An 18,437-nucleotide genomic window follows, 5' to 3' on the forward strand; every position below is an offset into this window, starting at 1 on the left:
GAGGGTGCAGCCAAATTCATATTAAATTTTTTTAAAAATAAAAGGCATTATCAAAGATAAATATTGAATAGAATCACTTCATGATAATGAAACACTTAAATTCAGTAGGGTAATCTAAACTCATACACATTTAATAACATAATATCAAAATATATAAACAAAAAAATGACAGAGTTACAAACCAATTATCACACTGGGTAATTTTATATTTCCCTAAGCTAAGAAGACATCAAGCAGATGAGAACAATTCAGTGAATCAGCAAGGCTATAGATTTGAATAATACAGTTAATATGACTAATTGAATATATTCATGCATGTTTATAGCTCTTTACCCCAAAATGAAAAATATGAATGCTTTTGGGCTTCCCTGGTGGTGCAGTGGTTGAGAGTCCGCCTGCTGATGCAGGGGACACGGGATCGTGCCCCGGTCCGGGAAGATCCCACATGCCGCGGAGCGGCTGGGCCCGTGAGCCATGGCCGCTGAGCCTGCGCGTCTGGAGCCTGTACTCTGCAACGGGAGAGGCCACAACAGTGAGAGGCCCGTGTACCGCAAAAAAAAAAAAAAAAAAAAAGAATGTTTTCAAGTATATATTAGACATGTATAAAAACTGACCTTTTATTTATTATATCAAAAACTTTCAAATATTTACTATCAAAAAAAATCCTACCACATTTTCTGACCCTGAAGCAGTTAAATTAGTAATTAATAACAAAAAAATTTTAATGTTTAGAAATTAAAACCAATAAAAACGTTTTTAATTAAATCATTTGTCAAATATCTAAGGATAGAAATTAGAAAATACTTAAAGTTGAATAAAAATGTTGCATATCAAAATCATTTAGAGGGAAATTCTAAAATAAAATGTTTATATCAGAAAAGGTAAAAGGTTAAAAATTAATACACTAGGTATTCAACTTAAGTAGTAGATAAAGAATATAAGAATAAATTAAAAGAAAGTGAAAGGAATGAAATAACAAATATAAAACCAAAAAATTGTAAGTAGAAAATGAAGATATAATAGATAAAATGTTAGTTTAAAAGAAGGAGAGGAAATAATAGTTGTTAAGTCTCTAATATGCAATAGGTATCATGCTATCTGCTTCTTAGTATGATACTATTATTTAATATTTAGATAAGCCAAATATTATATCTTCACTTTCCTGTTAAATAACTTGCCAAAGATTACATGAATAATAAGTTAGGTATTAAAATACATGTTTCCCCAGATCCAAAGCCTTTGGCTTTTTCAATATACTTTTATATATAAATAGGAGTATAATTGATGAACAATGTTGTGTTAATTTCAGGTGTACTGCAAAGTGATTCAGTTATATATACATACATGTATCTATTCATTTAAGAGTTAACACCTATCCTTCTGAAACTATTTCAAAAAAATTGCAGAAGAAAAACCCCTGAACTCATTCTATGAGGCCACCATCACCCTGATACCAAAACCAGAAAAAATACCACAAAAAAAAGAAAATTACAGGCCAATATCATTGATGAACATAGATGCAGAACCCCTCAATAAAATACTAGCAAACCAAATCCAATAGTGCATTAAATGGATCATACACCATGACCAAGTGGGATTTATTGCAGGGATGCAAGGATTTTTCAATATCCACAAATCAATCAGTGTGACACACCACATCAACAAATTGAAGAATAAAAACCATATGCTCATCTCAACAGTTGCAGAAAAAGCTTTTGACAAAATTCAACACCCACTTATGATAAAAACTCTCCAGAAAGTGGGCATAGAGGGAACATGCCTCAACATAGTAAAGGCCATACATGACAGACCTACAGCTAACATCATACTCAATGGCGAAAAGCTGAAAGCATTTCCTCTAAGATCAGGAACAAGACAGGATGTCCACTCTCACCACTTTTATTCAACATAGTTTTGGAAATCCTAGCCATGGCAATCAGAGAAGAAAAAGAAATAAAGAGAATCTAAATTGGAAAAGAAGTAAAACTGTTACTGCTTGCAGATGACATGATACTATATCAGGAAAATCCTAAAGATGCAACAGAAAACTACTAGAGCTCATCAGTGAATTTGGTAAAGTTACAGGATACAAAATTAGTACACAGAAATCTGTTGCATTTCTATACACTAACAACAAAATATCAGAAAGAGAAATTAAAGAAACAACCCCATTTACCATTGCATCAAAAAGAGTAAAATACCTAGGAATAAACCTACGCAAGGAGGCAAAAGACCTGTACTCCGAAAACTGTAAGATGCTGATGAGAGAATACAAAAATGACACAAACAGATGGAGAGATATAACATGTTCTTGGATTGGAAGAATCAATATTGTCAAAATGACTATACTAACCAAGGCAATCTATAGATTCAATGCAATCCCTATCAAATCACCAACAGCGTTTTTCACAGAAATAGAACAAAAAAATCTTAAAATTTGTAAGGAGACAAAAAAGACCACAAATAGCCAAAGCACTCTTGAGAAAGAAAAATGGAACTGGAGGAATCAGGCTCCCTGACTTCAGACTGTACTACAAAGCTACAGTCATCAAAGCAGTATCATACGGGCACAAAAACAGAAATATAGATCAATGGAACAAGATAGAAAGCCCAGAAATAAATCCACCTACCTATGGTCAATTAATCTATGACAAAGGAGGCAAGACTATACGATGGAGAAAACACAGTCTCCTCAATAAATGGTGCTGGGAAAACTGGACAGCCACATGTAAAAAAGTGAAACTAGAACATTCTTTAACACCATACACAAAAATAAACTCAAAATGGATTAAAGACCTAAATGTAAAACCGGATACTATAAATCTCTTAGAGGAAAACATAGGCAGAATACTCTTTGACATAAATCACGACAATATCTTTTTCTATCTATCTCCCAGAGTAATGCAAATAAAAATGAAAATAAACAAATGGGACCCATTAAACTCAAAAGCTTTTGCACAGCAAAGGAAAACATAAGCAAAACAAAAAGACAGCCCACAGAATGGGAGAAAATATTTGCAAATGATGTGACCAACAAGGGATTAATCTCCAAAATTTACAAACAGCTCATGCAGCTCAATATCAGAAAAACAAACAACCCAATCAAAAAATGGGCAGAAGACCTAAATATACATTTCTCCAAAGAAGACATACAGATGGCCAACAGGTACATGGAAAGGTATTCAACATCACTAATTATTAGATAAATGCAAATCAAAATTACAATGAGATATCACCTCACACCAGTCAGAATGACCATCATCAAAAAGTCTACTAACAATAAATGCTGGAGAGGGTGTGGAGAAAAGTGAACCCTCCTACATTGTTGGTGGGAATGTAAATTGATACAGACACTATGGAGAACAGTATGTAGGTTCCTTAAGAATCTAATATACTTTAAACATCTTCATGTTAGTTCATGCTTTGCCAGCTGCACAGATCATATGTCAATATAAAAGATTTTAAAAAATCAGTTTTTGTGTCTTCACAAATTGTAATATGGAGGCCCAAATCATAAAGTTATCCATATTCCTATTATTCAAAGTGTAATCCATGGACCACTATTACCTGGAAGCTTGTTAAAAATGCAGAATCTCAGGCCCACCCTAAACCTATGCATCAGAAACTGCACTTTAACAAGATGACCAGGTAATTCATAGGCACATTAAATTTTATGAACATTGCTATGTATAATTCATTATTCACCTACTATCATATCTACATGAAGAATCATGTGTAATATTCACATCAAATGATCAGGACATACACTGTTGGAAGAAATTAACATAATAGAGAATGGAATTAAGATTGCCAAAGGTCTGGGTAGGCTGACTCAAGACCTGACTCAAGATCAATAAATGTATGTTTTCTATGAAATGGCCTACTATGTGCTGTTCACAGTACTATGGGTTTTTTTGTTGTTGTTGTGTCTTTTAATCTCACAAAAAGCTAATGAAGTGATGGTTACAACCCTATTTTATAGATGACAAAAAAATGAGGGGCATCTAACCCAATATTGTAAATCATCTATACTTCAATTAAAAAAAAAAAAAGAAACGAGAGGCAAAGGATTTAAGAAAAATAGGCCCAAAATTTAGTTCTGTTTGACTCCAAGAGCTCTGTGTTTTCCCTCTGTGGCACATCTTGTATTTTAAATTTTAAAAATCATATCTGTATAGTAGAAGACAAAGCTGAATTGTAGCTCATGTAAAAAAAAAAAAAAAAGTACCTGAGAATTATAAGGGACAATAAATGTAACCTAAGCACATAGTGTACTGCATCACTTAAATTTATATATGCACCCTTAGAAGTACCATGCCCCCATTTGGGCATGATCACCAAATTAGGCTGTGTCTTCAGCATTACCTTAGTTCCAGAGCTATATTTTTTTTTAATGTATTAGACATTGAGTTTGGCTATATGTAACAAAAACCCTAACAGTAGCTTAAACAAGTTAGTGAATTCTTTTTCTCTCACAAGAGCAATTTAGAGATAGGCAATTCAAAGGTGGTATGCCAGTTCTACAATGTCATCTTGTAAATGATGCAACATGGGGTTTGGCTGCTCGCTGCTCAAGGGCCAATAAAGAGGCAAGGTTGGTGGAAAGGAAAGTTTGCTTATCTTGGATGCCAGCAATGGGGGGTGGGGGTGGATGCGAGGGCAGACTCCTGCCCAAAGGCCGACACCCCCCCAACCCGTGGGCAAGAGCTTTTATAGGCAGAGGGAGTGGGGCTACATGCAGAAACAGCACACTCAGCTCTGGCAGTCATCTTGAAATTGGTCATGCGGTGGTCTATCAGCATCTTCTTGATTGTTTTAAGTACAATTAACCTTCAGTTCCAGGGTCGGTTTGTTCTCATATCTTTGAGGTCAATTCTCGGAATTGTGGCAGCTTACGTCATGGCTACAGTTTGGTCATCATGTACGTAACTTCTTCCACCTGGTGGGTGTTTCAGTGTCTACAGGACAGCTCAAAGGATATGGCTCAGAATATTATCTATAGCCCTTGAGAACTAAAGGTCCTTGACTTTGCTTAATGACTAAACTATTATTATTTAGTCTTGTTGGACTGTTATCCTTTGCTTCTATATTTTCTCACTTCTCTGATTAAACTTATTCTTTGGCTAAAGTTTCTCCACAGACAAAAGGCAGGTGGAGGACACGGCGGGGAAGGACCACAGGGCCCTGCTCCATTTCAATCTGAGATCTACTGACCTTCAACATTCCTGTTCAGCCACTCTTAGCGAGTGCTTGTTGCCTCATTAGCACAAGATGATGGATCCACCTCTTTTTTTCTGAATTACAGTCAGAGAGAAGAAAGGTAAAAGAAAAGGTCCATCAATGTGATTCAATACCCCTGTAAAGGCATTTTTAGGGAGAATATAGCCAACATTTTGTACTTAAATATGATTGGTCAGAAAATATGTGAATGGCCATCTTGGGGAGCTAAGAAATTACGAATTTTTATTGAATTTGTCTCCAATAAAACTGGCGTTCTGTTAGTAAAGAAGAAAAAATGGATTTTAATAGGTAACTAGCACTCTCTGCCACAGATCATTAAAAAAAGGAAGAAAAGAAAGAAAAGGAAAAAGACAAGCCTCTAATTAACAAATTGGATTATCTTCAGTAGAAGGCCTAGGGTGCCTGAAAAACCAAAAGATATAAAGAATGGTTAAAGATATCAGAGACATTTCAACTGGAGAGAATGGCTTGACAGCTGTCTTCAAATACATAATGAATTATTTAACCAAAACAGGCACAAACAAGAACAGTAATAAAAAGTTATAAAGGAACAAAATTGGGCTCAATATAAGAAAGGATATTTTTATTAAGAGTTATCCAATCAAAGCTAGTGGAGAAGTTCCTCTTCCCTAAAGAATTTCACCACAGTCTGGTGAATGTTTGTTAGGGATATTGTAGAGGGCTATTAGTCTAAGTGGAAGATCAGATTAGGAGAAACTCAAGAGGCCTTCCAAGCCCATGTTCAGGTTCTAGTAATGAGGATCACATACTTTCTTTGCAATCGTGCCCAGAATTAATCAAACTTACAGAGTTAGAATTAAGCCAGCTCATCTATATCTGTTGTTTAAAACTGATCTGTTATATTATGGGAAATGCCCAAACACTTTCACATTGTGAAGTCATCCTATATTTGTTTATGCATTATTATTTTCAAGAGGAATATAATTTTTAGAAAATACTGCAATACTAGATGTATATATTTTCAATGTTTTGTCTAATGACACATATTTATTGAAGGTCAATATACCATCATTGTTATGTCAGATTACAAACACAATGTGAACCTTTATATAAAAAAATAATAGAACACTGGGTATAACACAAGATTATTTCCACTGTAACTTATTTTCCAATTAATTGCATAATTAAATTTCTAACCCTAAGAGAAAACATTCTGATTCAAGCTGCTTTTCATTTTATCAACTGACATGATGAGCAAAGTAGAAATTATTATTAAATAGGCCACAGAGTATACATAAATTTTTTCACAATGCAGTCTGATCACTCATAAATCTATGTACCTAAATAAAAATCTTTAGTCAAAAATCATAATATTAAAATAGTGTAGAAGCTCAGTGTATAATAGTTTAAAGAGACCCAGACAGAAGACAGATTTATTAATTACAAAAAGGTTAATATCACTTCCTTAAGCAACTTACAAATATGCAAATACAGCCAACTGTTATAGTCACTATTGCTTATTTCTATATACTGAAATACATCTCTTGTATGTTTTTCATATTTAATTGCTATTATATGTAGATACAAAATTGTCCCATTATATGCAGGTGCTCCTTTATACATAATTCAGTGATCTACATTTATAAATTAAATAAAACCTTCTACGGGTCAAGATGAAAAAGAGAACATTTAAGTGTATGTGATGTCTCATGTCTGGATATGGCAACAAAGTTTTCAAACTGATATTAGTGTAGTACAATCAATCATTTAATCAATCAATCAATCAATTATTTAATCAATCAGTCGATAAGTGCTAGTTAAGCGCTTAATCTATGCCCATGGTAGAGATCAAATTACAACAAAACCTCTTCTTTTCCTCTAAAAAAGTAAAACACGTTCCAAATTCAGACAGTTCATTAAGAAAATTACGTAAATCTCATTTTTCTGGTTTAATAGATTGTATACTAATCATAACCCAGCAGAAAGAGTAATACATAAATTGAAAAGGAGTAAGTAGGAAAAACAATATGGAATTTGATCCATTCTTTGTTCAATATACATATGATTTGATATTACAATATTTCATTATGTATGTAGTTTAGTTTGAAATTATGGATGCATGTTTTGAGAAGGTTGTGATGTTTACAAGGATTAAATATACTATTAAAGGAAAGTAAATATGCTTACATTTATGCTCATATCGTGTGTAATGCTTAGGGCCTCTTCCTTACAAAGTGAAAGATAAAAATAATGAAACGTGGATTGCAATTTAAACGTAAAGTAATATACTAATCAATAAAAAAATGCAGACTATCAAATAACATTCACTACAACACAAAGTTTTCTTAAATAAAATATGAAGAGATAAATGTTGAATCCTTTATATTATTTTCATATAGTCTGAATTTCAGGCTTGGTGATTTCTCTTAAGGTAAATAATTTTCTAAGATCCAGTTAGGGCTTCAAATTCTTCCATAAATAATGTTCCAACCAATCTTTTAAATTACAGACATGAATAGCCTTTAGTTCTAATATCCTTCCTCCATCATTTTCCTCCTCCAAAATTTTCAAAAGTATTTTATGTTCACATCTTAAATGACAATAAAGACAATATCTACAATAAGCTCCCTTTCTCTCCGTTATTTCCTATCTTACATAGTGTTACCAGCAATCTCCAAATAATTTGCCATGTTAATAGGAGGAGCTTCTTTCACCACAAAGGTAGATAATCTTCCTGTCTATACGTTGCATCCAAATCAGTCAAATGAAAATGAAAATTGCTCATTCAACCTCAAACCATATTTACATATAGCAAATAAAGCTACCCACTTTGGCTTTATTTCAAAGAAGTTAGATTTTGAAATCCAAGGGTCACCAACAAATACCACAGTATGTCCATCGCAATGGACACTAGGAACACCATCCCCTTTGCCAGTCAGATGGAAAGCCTCTCATTACAATGCTGCGACCCAAGAGAAAACATACAGTATTTAACATTCAACAAACCATGGCATTACCAAGCAAATCCAAAGGGAGGGGATAAAAAAACGAATGTGCTTTATGGTATGAAACTGAAATGCAAGTAATTCAGAATCTGCAAAACAAAAGACCAAAATAATTTATTTGCATCTCTAAACCCCTAACTTGAATTTTAAAAGCTGAATACTATATTTTTATTCTTCTTGGTTTCCTCATTGTCATTATGTAATCTCACGTCATCATCACAAAGGATACTTAACTGGGCTGATCTAAGTGAAGAAACTGAAGGAGACCTGTGGTTATAACCAGAGTGCCCACACGGATCCTATCAGAGATAAAGGGCCATAATTATTCTCTTATCACTTTCCCCTCTCAGTTCCAAAATCCACTTCTCTTTTGAATTTCAGGTGTCTTGATTTGTAATTTTTAAAGTTAGATAAAATGTGACTGTGGGGAGAGGTATATTTTCAGATTTTGAAGTAGTTAAATGTTGGAAAATGTTCTCCAGAGATTTTTCAAATGACATATTTTGCTCTTTGGGAGCTCTTTGAGAGTGGAGGGGGTATTTTATTTATCTTTGTTTTTCAATATACATTTAGGTTCTCAACAAGTGGCGGGGGTGTTCTAAGCCACATAACTCACTTGATGGGACTATTAAATTGAACTGACTAGACTTTCTAATTGCATTTGCAAACAGAAAGGCCATTCAAGTCAGGACTTGAATCACTGGAGATCAATGATTGGTTATTTTTTTAGGGTACATTAAATACATATGGTTAATATTGATTATGTCTTTTTCTCCTTTTAATGGTTCACTCATTTTTTAATGTAATAGTAAATGAAAATTATCTAAGGTATAAAATCTAAAAAAAAAATAGCAATAGAGAAGACACAACTACATATGACTATAGAACTAACTCCTAAGTGCATTTTGATGCACCTAGAAAGTGAAGTTAAACTTAAAACCTTTTGCACAGCAAAGGAAAGCATAAACAAGATGAAAAGACAACCCTCAGAATGGGAGAAAATATTTGCAAATGAAGCAACTGATGAAGGATTAATTTCCAAAACATACAAACAGCTCATGCAGCTGAATATAAAAAAGACAAACAACCCAATCAAAAAATGGGCAGAAGGCATAAATAGACATTTCTCCAAAGAAGACATACAAATGGCCAAGAGGCACATGAAAAGATGCTCAACATCACTAATTACTAGAGAAATGCAAATTGAAACTACAATGAGGTATCACCTCACACCAGTCAGAATGGCCATCATCAAAATATCTACAAACAATAAATGATGGAGAGGGTGTGGAGAAAAGGGAACCCTCTTGCACTACTGGTGGGAATGTAAATCAACACGGCCACTATGGAGAATAGTATGGTGGTTCCCTAAAAACACTCAAAATAGAACTACCATATGACCCAGCAAACCCACTACTGGTCATATATCCTGAGCAAACCATAATTCAAAAGGATACATGTACCCAATGTTCATCACAGCACTATTTACAGTAGCCAGGACATGGAAGCAACCTAAATGTCCATCGACAGAGGAATGGATAAAGAAGATGTGGTACATATACACAATGGCATATTACTCAGCCTTAGAAAGGAACGAAATTGGGACATTTGTAGATGTGGATGGACCTAGAGTCTGTCATACAGAGTGAAGTAAGTCAGAAAGAGAAAATCAAATATCATATATTAACACATTTATGTGGAATCTAGAAAAATGGTACAGATAAAGCTATTTGCAGGGCAGGAATAGAGACGCAGACATAGAGAATGGACATGTGGACACAGAGGGGGAATGAGAGGGTGGGATGAATTGGGAGATTAGGATTGACATATATACACTACTATGTGTAAAACTGATAGCTAGTGGGAACCTGCTGTATAGCACAGGGAGTACAGCTCAGTGCTCTGTGATGACCTAGATGGGTGGGATGTATGGGGGGGTGGGAGGGAAGTCCGTGAGGAAGGGGATATAGGTATACATATAGCTGATTCACTTTGCTGTGCAGCAGAAACTAACACAACACTGTAAAACAATTATACTCCAATAAAAAAAGAAAAGAAAAAAAATTTACATAGATGCATGAAGAAAGCATTCTTATACCCTATCCTCTGCCACCTTTAAGACTGAAGTTTGCTATGCATTCCTTCACAACTTTCTTTATGCATAAATATGTGTTTCTATACACACACAGCATAGAACTCATTATTTGATTCTTTTGCTTATTGTTGCTATTCTGTATATGCAATAATGTTTGTGGGAAGACAAACAGGTTTGTTCAATGAATAATCCAGATACTCTCCTGAATTTGCCTGGTAATGAGCCAGCTGGGACCAGGGTTTTCCTCCTCTCCCAACAAGGGGTGCTGTGCAAAATCTTCATTTTTACCCAAAGCCTCCACTTGGCAGGCAGCTGGCATTCTCACTCCCTCATATTCTGTTTCAGACTATATATCCAAACTCAGACTGTTTTCTCCCAGTTTTGAGGTCACTTTCAGACTCATCTCACATAAAATGAGAGCAGCAGGATGGTGGGTCACTTTCTTGTAACACAGTGCTGTGGTGTGCACAGCTATGCCTAGCCCAAGCATACTTTCTGCAGAATTCTAAGAAAACTGGAGACATATGTATCTGTGACCTGCCCATGAGCTCCAATCAGTGAATGGTAACACCTTCTTAGTGTGTGCTCCCCCAATCTCTGTGCATCAGTGGCATCAAATGTGGGGTGAGCACCATTTGGTGCATGTGAGTTAAAAAGCATTTAAGTGAGCACACCAACAGAGAGAGATATATCTCTAGAGTTACAGCAGGTCATAATAAACATGATGGCCATGTGGTCATGTGGCCGGCCCCTGGGCTACAAATATCCTGAAGCAGGTCGGTCATTTGGCCTTGGTAGGGTACCTATAATCTTAAATGAAATTGGTCTCTAATTTGGTACTTTGTTTAATTTGAATCAACAGTATTTCCTAGCTCACAATAAACTCCTCAATGAAAATTTTCTCCTCCTTGTTAATCCTTAGCAATGAGTTGGTCTGTCATTTATTTGTTCCATCTGTAAGTCAGATTCTGTCTAGAAGAATGACATATATCATTGATTAATCCATTTAATATAAAATTGTTATTGTTTATAGTTTACCAGGCACTGGTTTAGGTAATGAAGATATGATGATACCTTACTAGGAGGTGTAGATAAATAAATACCTATGAGACAAAGAGGGATAGACACAGGATCCTTTGGAACAAATATCTAATTTCTGACCTGAAAAGTATATCAGTTGTTCGCCTGGCAGAGATGTGAGGAAAGAAATTCCAATACAGAAACAACACCTGCAAAAGCCTGCAAGGAAACCTGCCAAAGTTAGGGAAATAAAGGTAGCTTCTCCTTCACGAAACAGAACGAACAAGGAAGGAGTCATGATAGATAGATAGGGCTGATGAAATAAACCAATGGCGAGATAAAAATGGTCATGTAAAATATGGTAAGCATTTTGGCCTAAATCAAACTGGGTTGTAGAAGAAAGAAAAATTTATAAATTCAAGAGAGCAGAAGATTAAATGGATAGGATCTAGTGTTTGATTGGATATATCAGTCGTGAAGATGGAGAATTAGTGATGTCATACCAAGGTCTAGCTTGGGCACCCGGTGGGATGGAGTTCTCATTCATAATAAAGAAAGGCAAACTAGACAACAGTACCGGTTGCTTTGGGTTGGTGAGGTAAAGCACAAAGATTGTACATTCTATTTTGGAAATGTGTGTCTCAGATGATGTGAGACATACACGTAGATGCAGCTGCTGGTAGTTAAGATATATTAGGCTGAAGTTCCAGAAGATATCTGGGTGGTTAATTCAGATTTGTAACCAGCAGAATATATCTGAGATATGAAGCAGTATGAGAAAGAATGGACAGAAAAGTAGTAAGAAAAAATGCAATGTCGTGGAAGTCAAGTAATAGCTTTTATTTTCTTAATTACATAAGTTATATGTTCCTTATAACCTGATCCAAGCAGTGAAGTGTGCATTAAGTAAGAAGTAAGTCCTGTTTCCTTCACCAATGCAATCTCAATCCTCTGAAGCCTTTGGTGTGCATTACACCAGACGTTCATTACACCAGACATTCACCAGACATTCATATATATATATATATATATATATATATATATAAAAATACATACACCTATACCCATATTTATACACTAGGGATTGTATTCTATATCTTGTAACTTATTTTATTTATTAGATTGTGGATATATTTCACTATCAGTTCATAGAGATGTATGCTATTCTTTTTAATGACATCATATTCCATTGTATGAATATATCATGAGTAAACCATTTAAATTTTATATTTAAATGCTTATAATAGAAATAATTCAAGGACACTATGAAAAAAATAATAAAAAATAAAACTAAAACCTTAAAATCTTCCTTCTCTACTACAGAATTGACCCGTTAGTTTTTTAGGCTACCTGGAGGTTGTTGCCAAGTATTACATTTAAAATTGTATTTTATAATCCACCAACTTTAGATTTCTATTAATCCTCACCTATAAAAGATGAAAAATTTAGGAAATTTTTGCAACCTCTCATTTCTCTTCCCCTCTACATCTAAATCTTTGTTAGTTAATAATTTTAATTTCTTCTAGGGTTTGCATTTTTTATTTATTTATGTAACAGATTGTAATCTATTTTTCTTGAGTTACTCATCATTTTTAATATCATTTATTTTCCCTTGAATTACAAAAAGAGAAAATTAGCTACTTAGCTTTTCTTCCATTTCTCAAAAAATTTTGGCATAAATTATTTTGCCTAACTTTTGCATTCTCTTCTGTAAATATAAATTCTAAAAGTAATTTTCTTTATTTCTATAGCTTAATACTAAAAATGTTTAACCACTGTACAGAATTTAATATGATTATGTAAACTTTATATACCATAGACTCAAAATGTGGGATCGAACTCATAGTGATGTAAGATTATGTTATTTTAACTATTGTTTGTAGCTGCCTTTCCAACTTCTTTATAAGTATTTTTGTATTCCATATTGCCCTCCCTGCCCCCATTTTCGGTGGAGGTTTTTCTTTTTATTTCCCGGAATACTTCCTCCAGTGATTTTGTTTTTCACAAAGTAAATATGTATAGTGAAATTTCTGAGTCATTCTACTCCTGCAAAAGTGTGTATTTTAACTTCACATTTGATCAATAGTATATTCAGATACAGAACTCTAGTTTCACATTTTCCCTCAGACTTGGAAAGCCATTGTTCTAGGTTCTGATGTCTCTCATGAGAAGTCTGATGTCTTTCTGAGTGCCAATTCTTTGAAATCAACATATATTAACATAATTGCTTTGTCTCATTTCTTTTTGGGTAAGTTTAGGATTTTCTCTTTAACCCTGATATTCTAAAGTTTTGCTCTTTTGGTTCTTTTCATTCATCTCGCTTAGTAATTAAAAACTTTTAACCCATGTATTCAGAACATCAGATAAGGCAAATCAGTGTCTCTCTATTCTCCCTCTAAAATTCCTTTTAGACATGCACTGGGCTTTTCTGATTTACTTTTCTTAATTATCCTCATAATTTTCATCTGTTTCTTTTTTGTCTAAACTCTGTCAGATTTCCTGATTTTTTTCCTGGATGATTTGTTGCTCTTTTTTAAGATAATTTCTTCCACCAGTACACCTTAACTATGTTCATTTTTACCACTCAGACTTTGTCTTTTTTTTATTTCCACAGTCATTTTTATAATTTATAAATAATCATTCGAATAGTTTAATTTACACCTAAATCTTAATAAGGACAATTACATTTAACTTTAAGTTTTCTTTCATTCTCTGAATTATGTCTAATCCTCCAGAGCTGATTTTTCTTTTAGTTTATCTTGGTTCTTCTCTTCTCTTTGGTGATGTTAATTTTTTTTCAGATGTCACATGTTCATTCATAAGTATAAGTGAAATACTATCTTAGCTAGTATAGTGGCTTAAATCTTTTTCTCACCAGTTATATATGTCTCTTCTAGGTGATAGCTCTCTTCAACTGGAAGATCAACTGCAATTGTCAGTATAAATATTTGGGCATGTCAACAGGTAATCTTCCTATAGGCTGCACAGATAAGAAACAGGATGTCAGACATCTACACTGCCAGAGGAAGGAGTAAGCAATTTGGCAGTAGAGACAGTCGTTTTACTACTTGATGAAACTATATTTCTTTTCATTTCTCTCCTTGGTCTTTTGTGGATCTAGAGCAGAGGTTGACACAAGTAACACGATTTTAATGGAACTCAGCCATGCTCATTGGTTTAGGTACTATTTATGGTTGCTTTCATGCCAAGACAGAACTGAGTAGTTGCAACAGATTATATGGCCTGAAAGACTTGACTTACTATCAAGTCTTTTGTTAAGAAAAGTTTGGCAACACCTTGTCTAGGGTATCCTTAAGCTCCATGATACTTCTTTCTCATCCTCAATGCACACTAGTAACTGTGCTCAGGTAGATCACTTTCTGTGTTTAAGAAAGAAATTCCAGTACTTATCTTTATGTTAAAAATACCAGTTGTTAGATACTTAGTTTACAATAGGAAGGGGGAAGAAAGTCATCTGTCTCAGATATTCTAAAGGTGTTTACTTAATAAATTATCTGATTCCCAGTGGTCTTTGAATTTGTTGACTCTGAACCTGGAGCATCTCTGGACTTCCTTGGGAAGTCCTTGCTTATCCCTGATATCTACAGGATATTCTACATTTATCTTATGCTATCCTCTTTCTATATCCCAACTTTATGAAATTTCTGATTCATTACTGACATAAATTATTTCTTGTTATTATTGTAACTGTATTTTAGCTTCTGTTTTTGTGAAATTTCTGACTGATTTATAAAAGCTTTTGAAATAAGTGAGCTAGATTCTGGTGCTCAAGCTGTCATCTGGTACATGAAACTCCAAAGAAGAAAGTTTTACAAGAAGTAATAATCAATATTGCTAAATACTGCTGAGAATTCAAGTGAGATGTGGGGGAAAAGTGGCTCTAGACATAGAAACAAGGAGGTCATTGGTTACCCTGTAGATAGTAAGTTAAGTAGAATAGTGGGGGAAGAGGGCAGAGAGCAGTAGCTTGGGGAATGATTGAGATTTGAAAAAATAGATACACATACAACTTCCTGGTGTTTGATTGTAAGGGAGAGGAGAGATATAGGTGAGTGTGTGACCAGGAAAGTATGATTAAATTGTGGACTCATGTTTGCTTCTTTATGGTTATGGTTTATGTTTATGGTTGCTTTTCCTTTTTAAGATTAAAGTGAATACATCATCTTTAAAATCCAGTGAAAAAAACTTTGAAACAGAAAGACGTTTTATTTGAAGAAAGAAAAAGGAAAGGAGGGGGTATAATTTATGAAATGTGTCCTTGAACAGGCAGAAAAGAGTAGAATCCTGGGTAGAGATGGAAGAATTCACTTTGGATAAGATGGTAGACAGAAGAGGAGGGAAGAGCAGTGTGGATACAGTCTAGAAATCGATAGCAGTAAGTCACAAAGGTTTTCATCCTTATTACTTTTAGTTTCTATGTGAGGAACCAGCTGGGAATGTGTGTTATGTGTTAGCCCTGGAAATTCAGAGAGGGTTGGAATAGCTGCCATAGATAATGAAGAGAGAAGAACTCAAATAACACTGAACTACTGAGGAAGCATTAAGGATCCAACTGAGGGTGGGCACCACTCTTTTAGTAAAAGTTTCAGTTTGTAATTTTCTATAACAGCTTTCAGCACTCTGAATAAGGGTACAGAAGAAGCACACAGCTAGATTTATCCAGAATCAGGGTTTTACCCAGTAAAGAACCAGGAGATTTGCAAAACACTAACTGAAATTTGACCACAATGCTTAAGATGAATAGGAAGGAAGTAAAAATAGGAGGTGACTGATATGGAGAAAACGTAGAGGATTTAGGGACTGCATACCTTTGTGGTTAAAAATGCATGATAGCGTAAAAACATGGAGTGAGAGAGTTGCAGGGAAAGATGTTGTGACTACAGAGTCAATTTTTAAATTTAAAATAATAGCGGCTACAAAAGACGACGGCTGCGGCGCTCCAGGCGGAACTTTCCAGAACGCTCGGTGAAAAAGCGGAGGAGCGGCGGCTGCCCGAGCTGCGCACGGCAACGCGCTCCTTTCCGCTCCCCCACACCGGCATCGGCCCTCTCACCGGCTGTAGGAAATGGTGAAATAACCAACTTATTATGATGTTTTGGGGATCAAACCCAATGCCACCCAAGAAGAATTGAAAAAGGTTCACAGGAAACTGGCCTTGAAGTACCACCCTGATAAGAATCCAAATGAAGGAGAGAAGTTTAAACAGATTTCTGAAGCTTACGAAGTGCTCTCTGATGCAAAGAAAAGGGAATTATATGACAAAGGAGGAGAGCAGGCAATTAAAGAAGGTGGAGCAGGTGGCGGTTTTGGCTCCCTGGACACCTTCGATATGTGTTTTGGAGGAGGAGGCAGGATGCAGAGAAAGGAGAGGTAAAAATGTCGTGCATCAGCTCACAGTAACCTTAGAAGATTTATATAATGGTGCAACAAGAAAACTAGTTCTGCAAAAGAATGTGATTTGTGACAAATGTGAAGGCCGAGGTGATAAGAAAGGAGCAGTAGAGTTCTGTCCCAATTGCCGAGGTACTGGAATGCAAATAAGAATTCATCAGATAGGACCTGGAATGGTTCAGCAAATTCAGTCTGTCTGCATGGAGTGCCAGGGCCATGGGGAGCGGATCAGTCCTAAAGATAGATGTAAAAGCTGCAACAGAAGGAAGATAGTTGGAGGGAAGAAAATTCTAGAAGTTCATATTGACAAAGGCATGAAAGATGGCCAGAAGATAACATTCCATGGTGAAGGAGACCAAGAACCAGGACTGGAGCCAGGAGATATTATCATCGTTTTAGATCAGAAGGACCATGCTGTTTTTACTCGATGAGGAGAAGACATTTTCATGTGTCTGGACATACAGCTGGTTGAGGCATTGTGTGGCTTCCAAAAGCCAATATCTATTCTTGACAACCGAACCATAGTCATCACTTCTCATCCAGGTCAGATTGTCAAGCATGGAGATATCAAGTGTGTGCTAAATGAAGGCATGCCAATTTATCGTAGACCATATGAAAAGGGTCGCCTAATCATTGAATTTAAGGTAAACTTTCCTGAGAATGGCTTTCTCTCCCTGGATAAACTCTCTTTGCTGGAAAAACTCCTACCTGAGAGGAAGGAAGTAGAAGAGACTGATGAAATGGACCAGGTAGAACTAGTGGACTTCGATCCAAATCAGGAAAGACAGCGCCATTACAATGGAGAAGCATATGGGGATGATGAACATCATCCTTGGGTTGGTGTTCAGTGTCAGACCTCCTAATGGGGCCAGTGAATAACACTCACTGCTGGCGTTTTATTTGCAGTAGTGATTGAGTGAAGGACTATAATCATAACATGCTCACTACTTGCTATTGTTTGTTTTAATATTCAACTATAGTAGTGTTTTAAAAGTTAAATGAAGAATAAACTCAAATATAAAAGCTCTGACTTTGCCCTGTATGTATGATGACTTCAGTGTGCAAGATAAGTTTAATACTTGTAAAAACTACTTTAAAAAATTTCCCCTAGCATTTGTTAGGCCATACTTTGTAATTGATTTCAGCTATGTACATGGAATAGCTTAGACTGAAATGCCAGGTATATGTATTGGCTTCAGTGTATGACCCTTAATTGATAAGCTATGAAGTTAAAATTGTATTTAACTGGCAGTCAGACAAAGAATTTGTAGAAAAGTGTTGGTCTGTACAGTGGTATTAAGTGGGATTCATTGTGATGCCTCTGCATTTATTCTATTGCCTCAACTGTTACTTGAAGATGGCATGCTATATAATTTAGCCTGTGGTATCAGTGATAGAAATGATACCTTTCTAAAGAAGGGGTTTATCACATAACATGCTGCTTCTTGAGGGCTTGCACTTGTAGGATTGCATTCCCTTCTGCTGTGCCATCTTTTTTTTAATATATCTAGCTATTGGTCCTGGTTACTTTCTTTTTTTCTTCCTTCTCTTTGGACCACAGTAAGCCTTAGAGTAGTCACTTCTGGAGCAGGGTAACTTAGAGGTTAGAGTGATGAGAAGTAATTTGCATGTATGAGTTAGGAAGGTGTTTTGCAGGTATGTTACAGGCTTACTTAAACCATTTAACTTATGCTCCAAAGTAA

The 18,437-nt window shown here is 35.2% G+C and overlaps 1 protein-coding gene and 1 pseudogene across 1 annotated transcript in view; one reads left to right on the forward strand and one right to left on the reverse strand.

The window, feature by feature from the left end:
- Positions 1 to 18,437, reverse strand: part of KCTD8 (potassium channel tetramerization domain containing 8) — a 254,775-nt gene that overhangs the window by 91,472 nt on the left and 144,866 nt on the right. The gene's annotated exons all lie outside the window — the stretch shown is intronic.
- Positions 16,409 to 17,597, forward strand: LOC116754795 (annotated as a pseudogene).

Source organism: Phocoena sinus, chromosome 5 (assembly GCF_008692025.1).
Source record: "Phocoena sinus isolate mPhoSin1 chromosome 5, mPhoSin1.pri, whole genome shotgun sequence".
In the NCBI taxonomy this organism is placed as follows: Eukaryota; Metazoa; Chordata; class Mammalia; order Artiodactyla; family Phocoenidae; genus Phocoena; species Phocoena sinus.